General features: G+C 41.8%; 1 pseudogene; it reads left to right on the top strand.

The window, feature by feature from the left end:
• The first annotated feature begins 886 nt into the window (after window positions 1-886).
• Window positions 887-2,002, top strand: LOC100771663 (annotated as a pseudogene).
• The last annotated feature ends 4,716 nt before the right edge of the window (window positions 2,003-6,718 follow it).

Here is a 6,718-nt window from a genome sequence, read left to right as displayed (position 1 = left end):
TTGGAGGGATGGCTCAGTGGTTAGGAGTACCCATTGTTTTTGCGGAGGACCCAAGCTAGATTCCCAACATCCACATGGTGGCTCACAAGGACCTGTTACTCCAGTTCCAGGGGATCTGATGCCTTCTTCTGACTACTGCAGGCACCAGGCACACATATGGTGCACATAAATGCATGCAGGCAAAACATTTATACACATAAAATAAAATTTGAGAGAGAGAGAGAGAGAGAGAGAGAGAGAGAGAGAGAGAGAGGCTGTTTCATTTTTCTAGAAAAAGAAAATAGTTTTCCACTGAAAACTGGAAAACAAAGCAGTAATTGAAGCTCTAACCCAGCGAGTAATGCCACACTCATCTTCATCAGAAGATGCAGAATCATCCCAATGATAAATTTGTCTAAATTGGCATAGAAAGAACAATAGAACAACCCAAATCCCATGGAGTGTTTTGTAGAAATTGGCAATCAAATGTCTAAAACTTATAAGAAAATGCAGAGTCTCCAAGAAGCAAAACAAATTGAAAAGAAACCAACAAACAGCAAGCACTTTCCTTGACTACGACTATGACTTTTTAAGCAGCCACAGTAATTAATTATAGAGATGGATAAGTAGGTTAATTCAAGGCAGTGGAGACAGACCACACAGAGATGGGTAGATCACCTGGATAAGGGTGGCATGGAAACTTAGCACTAAACCAAGCCTTGAATCATCACCCACAGGAATCCTGAGGCAATGCAGCTGTGGTTTTAATACAGACGTTAGCTGGTTACAGGGTAGCGGACAGTTACTACCGACAGTTTCTTAATATTAACCACACACATACCATACAATATGGCTATTCTGTTCTTGGCATTTGCTCAGATCCACACAGTCTTGCTCACTAATACCCATGACAGCTTTATTTGTTCTGGCCCCATGCCGGAAACAGCCCAAACACCAAGCAGCAGGTAAATGGTTAAACAAAATGTGGTATACACTTTATATAAAAGGATATGATGTAGAAATTAAAAGGATTGAAACACGGAGAAAAGCGTGGAACATGCGTGGATCTCAGAATGCTTACATTGGGTCAAAGAAAGTCAGTCACAATACATGACTTGTATAAAATTTCAGAAAATGTAAATCAATCTATAGTGACAGCATTATGCACTGGCTATAGGTAAACTTTATAAGTACATATACATATTGAGGTTATTAAATTCTTTATGACAATGAGAAGTGGTGTTTGAATCCTCTTGTATCCCAACTAGTAGGACATCCTTGATAGCTGAAACAATCCTGAACAACTGAACACTGCTAGAGGTACCATCGTATCTAATTTCAAGTTATACTATAGAGCCATAGTAGTAAAAACAGCATGGCACTAACACAAAAACAGACATTTTGATCAATGAATTAGAATCAAGGACCCAGTTTAAGTCTACAAACCTTTAGCCACTTGATTTTTGACAAAGAGGCCCAAAACACACATGGTAGAAAGGACAACATCTTTAACAAGTGGTATTGGGAAAAGCAGGTCTCTACATGTAAGAAGCATGAAACTTGCTTCTTCCTCGGTGCTACCTACAAGGTGGCTGCCATCTCTTTTGCGGCATCTTGGCTGCCCTCTGCCCTCTGGTGAAACCCAAGATCGTCAAAAAGAGGACCAAGAAGTTCATGGGGCACTAGTCAGACCGATATGTCAAAATTAGATGAAACTGGTGGAAACTCAGAGGTATTGACAACAGGGTTCTGAGAAGTTTCAAGGGCCCAATCCTGATGCCCAACATTGGTTATGGGAGCATCAAGAAAACCAAGCACATGCTGCCTAGTGGCTTCCAGAAGTTTCTGGTTCACAATGTCAAAGAGCTGGAAGTACTGCTGATACGAAACATATCTTACTGTGCTGAGATTGCTCACAATGTTTCCTCCAAGAACCGAAAAGCCATGGTAGAAAGAGCAGCACAGCTGGCCATCAGACTCACCAATCCCAATGCCAGGCTTCACAGAGAAGAAAATGAGTAGATGGCTCGTGTGCATGTTTTATTTGTGTTTAAATAAAACCATAAAGGCTGAAAAAAAAAGAAGCATGAAACTTGGTCCTTCTCTCTTACCCTGTACACAAATCAATTCCAAATGGATCAAAGATCTCAGTGTTAGGGACTGTAAAGCTGGCTCAGCAGTTAAGATCACTTATTTATATATTTATTTATTTCCTTACTTATTTATTTGTGTTTTTTCCCCCAAGAAAGGGCTTCTCTGTGTTGCCTGGCTGTCCTGAACTCACTCTGCAACAGGAAAGTAAGTAATACAACTGTTGGTAAGGATGTGAAGCAGAGGGACACCTCAGGTACTGTTGGCAGGAGTGCAAATTGGTACAACCACCATGGAAATCAGTGTGGCAGTTCCCCATAAAACTAGAAAGATATCGGCTATATGACCCAACTCTACCACTGCTGGGTATCTACCCAAAGGACTCTTTCTTACTATAGAAGCACATACTCATCCATATTCACAGCTGCTCTATTCCTAACAATTAGGGCATGAAACATCCTATCTTTCCATTCATTGATTAGTAGATAATGAAAATGTGGTACTTATATACAATGGAATTTTATTCAGTTGTAAGGAAAAATGAAGTTTGACGGTAAATGGGTGGAGCTGGAAAAGTATACTGAGTGAGGTCATCCAGACCCAGAATAACAACAATAAAAAAAAATTCACATGTTCTCATTCTGAAATAGAATCCAGGAAACCAGAAAGGGACCATTGTTCAGGAGAGGGAAGGAGGATCTTAGAGAAGAGGTGTGGTCACTAGTTTTTTTTGTCAACTTGACATAAACTAGAATCATCTGAGAAGAGGGAATCTTAATAGAAAAATTTCCCCATCAGATTGGCCTGTAGACAATCCTGTGGGTCATTTCTTGATTAATTATTGATGTGGGAGAGCCTGGCCCATTGTGTGCAGTACCAACCCTGGGCAGGTTGTCCTAGGTGCTATAAGAAAGTAAGCTGAGAAAGCCATGGGAAACAAGCCAGCAAACAGCGTTCCTCCCTGGCTTCTGCTTCAGTTCTTGCCTCCAGGCTCCTGCCTCAAGTTCATGCCCTGACCTCCCTTCATAATGGATAGTACCTGGGATGTGTAAGCCAAATAAACCCTTTCCTTTCTAAGTTGCTTATGGTCATGGTGTTTTATTACATCAATGGAAAGCTAGAAGAAAAGGGTATAGTAAAACACTGGTGGTGTGAATTGAACAAGGAAAATAATGAGGAGGGAGGCTTAGTGGAAAGAGGTATGGGAAGGTAGGGCAGAAAAAGGGTGAAGGATGGGATAATTAACACTAAGGATGTTTGAAAAGCAACATGGAACACACACACACACACACACACACACACACACACACACACACACACATATCTCTAGGGCCACTTGGAAGAGAGGGTGGAAGGATTATAAGAGCCAGAGGTCAGGGAGCAACTGGAGCAAAACCACTGGACATGACTGGACTGCTGCAGTCACAAACTCGCAACAGCTATGATTGCTTGCACAAGACCTGCATAATAGCAAGCCTGTCAATATTCTACCATGTAGGTGGGAGTTGTTCATGAGCCCCAGCATCTAACTGAGGAGCTACAGACAGGTGATGGCCTTTAGGGAAAAGAAAGTCCGTTTTCTTTATGGATGTAGCTTCTGGGAGGTTGGTCATGCTCCAGAAGGTTGTTCTACACCCAGGAATATGTGGACAACACAAATTGGGGTTGAAGGGTTATTTTAAAAACAAAACAGGGGTAATGAGTTGGGGTGGATCTTGGACAAGTTGAGAGTGAATATGATGAAAAGCATATTCTATAGAATTCCCAAAAAACAAATTAAATGATTTAAAACTTAGGAAATTGTAAACCTTAAAAGTGAATGGTTACATATTTATTTTACCTCAATAGGCAGAAAGAGAAGTATTGTTCTAGAAAGGGACATTTTGGAGGCAAAGATGGTTTTGGAATGTAAAGGCATGAAAGCAGAAAACTGGTAGACATTCAGAAAGTTGAGGCCATCTCCCAATAATTACAACAATCACGACCAAAAAAAAAAAAAAAAAAAAAAGGAAAGCAGAAGCCATAAAGTAGTAAAACAGAGTCCAAAGATGAGTCAGCAGCTTCAGGGATGTCCTTTTAAATGAGGGGTAAGGTCATGGGAAGGGTCAGCTTCCAAAGCAATGATTGGAGAACATTTTCTGGATGCCAAAGTTCCCTGGCCCAAAACACTCAGCAAGTGTCCAGCAGAGTGAATGAAAGCCACCAAGCACACTGGGGAGTGTCACAGCAGTGGGCAAAGAGTGGTTACTGCAGCTCTGAGAGGACAAATAGGTCGAGGTGGAACTGCAAACATTGCTCAATGGCAATACTGGAAGCTAAGCAAGGGGAAGCCAGGCCTTAGCCATTTGTGGGACTTCCAACTCCGAAGTCCAAGCCCTCATCTGTTCAGTCAGAACAAGGATGACAGAGCACTTTCAGACATCAAGACAGACTAAAGACAACCAAAGCTTTCACAGGTGTTCATCTCCACAGGCTTTCAGTAGTTCTCGGTGGGGGGATGGAGGGGTGGGGGGAACAGACGGGACGGACGACACCTTTCTCTTCTGTTGGGGAAGGATGGGCTGGATTTATGGTGGCTACATAGAAAACAAATGAGTGACCAGAAATTGATCCCAGTGGTAACACAGATTGTCTGAGAGAAATGACGAGGGTGGCTGTACCCAGACACAGCCTCATATAATGTTTACATAGTCATAACAATATCAGTGCCAAATATAGATTTATCTCAAAGTTGATACTGTTCTATTGAGGAATAGGAGGTGAAAGAAATGTTTTTGAGGCCATGGGAGTGGAATAAGAAAGCCTTATTTGTTCATTGAATTAAATATGCTATGCCCACTCTCTCCTTCAACACCCATGATTTAGTGTATATTTAATGTCTTAAGTTTTTATTATATTAATGATATTTTGTTTGTCTACTTGTTTGGGGCACATACACTGGTGTACACATGGAATCAGAGGACAACTTGTGGGGTCGACTTTTACCTTCTACTATGTGGGGCCTGGGGATCTAACCCAAGCCGTCAGGCTCGTCAGCAAACACCTTTACCCACAGAGTCATCTCGCCAGCCCCCAAAACATCTCTAAACAACTACAACTTGCTTCGAACTGAGTCCTGAAATCCTTTCTGTGTCATGATCAAGAAACCAGCTTCAGCCAGGCATTGGTGGAGCTCGCCTTTAATCCCAGCACTCGAGAGGCAGAGGCAGGCAGATCTCTGTAAGTTAGAGGCCAGCCTGGTCTCCAGAGCGAGTGCCAGGATAGGCTCCAAAGCTACACAGAGAAACCCTGTCTTGGAAAACCAAAGGAAAAAAAAAGAAAAGGGAAACCAGCTTCACCCTAGTAGGGGTCTCTGGAAAGCCAGTCCTGGGATTTCACAGTTGGCAGTGTAGAGTTGTGGCTCCTGCTGCTGCTGACATCTTTTGAGGGGGCCCTGTGCAGGAGGGTTCTGAGAGTGTTGCCTCAAGTGCTCCTTGGAGAAGTCTGCTCTACCTGCAAACTGTTGAGAAATGTAGGAGCTGGAGAGATGGCTCAGTGGTTAAGGGCACTTACTGTTCTTCCAAAGGTTCTGAATTCAATTCCCAGAACCCACACGGCAGCTCACAACTGTCTGATACCCACTCCTGGTGTGCAGAGGTACATGCAGACAAAGTACCCGTTTACATGAAATATATAAATAAATCTTTAAGAAGTGATCTTCCCCATGTATAAGTCTGTCAGCTCCTGACACTCAGCTCCTGTCACACTACTTTATACTTTAAATGGATTTTTGGTAGTGTTACTCTTAGATATTGTTGATGTCATTATAAACCTCACAACATTTTAATAGATTCCACTGTTAAAGTCCCTTTTTTGTAGTCTGCCACATTCTCAATATATAAACTTCAGTGTTTCTGATTTTAGGTTTTGGCTTTGGTTTTTTTTTTTTTTTTTGTCTTGTTTTGTTTACAGCCCAGTGTTGGGAGGGGCCTCATTCATAAACTCAGAAGTGAAGATGATGAGGTTAGTTGTCTTGCACACTAACAGACCTTGCATTCTGAGTGTTGTGGAATATTTGTTTACACTGTAAAGATGTATCTCCTCCTAAGGCACCTTTTGATTGGTTTAATAAAGAGCTAAATGAACAATAGCTAAGCAGGAGAGATAGACAGAACGTCTGGGCAGAGAGAGGAAACTCGAGATAATCGAGGCTCAGAGGGGACACCAGGAGACCCAGAGAGCAAACAGGAGGTACAAGATGAAAAAAATGGTAAAAAAAAAAAAAGCCACATGATAAAATGCAGATTAATAAAAGCAGGTTAATTTAAGTTATAAGAGCCAGTGAGACAAGCCAAAACTAAGGTCAAGCTTTCATAATTTACAAGAAGTCTCTGTATTGTTATTTGGGAGCTGGCTGATGGGACAGAAAAATATTTGACTACATCTGAGAGTACCACAAGAGGAGCCTGTGCAACTTTTAAAGTAAATGTGTATATATATTCCTGACAACTAGGGCAATGTATCCTTAGTGCCCTAAAACTTATGTACCTCTATTAAATCTCTGTCAAAGTCTGCCTGAAGGTTAGTGACTTAGCAGCAGCATGGTTGTCGGGCACCTCAGGAGAAAAAAGGCTTTGTAGTGTTTGGTGCTAATGCTGGGATTGGCGTA

Source organism: Cricetulus griseus, chromosome 3, assembly GCF_003668045.3.
Source record: "Cricetulus griseus strain 17A/GY chromosome 3, alternate assembly CriGri-PICRH-1.0, whole genome shotgun sequence".
In the NCBI taxonomy this organism is placed as follows: domain Eukaryota; kingdom Metazoa; phylum Chordata; class Mammalia; order Rodentia; family Cricetidae; genus Cricetulus; species Cricetulus griseus.
The sequence above is the reverse complement of the archived record's forward strand: the minus strand, read 5'-3'. Positions and strand labels throughout refer to the sequence as shown.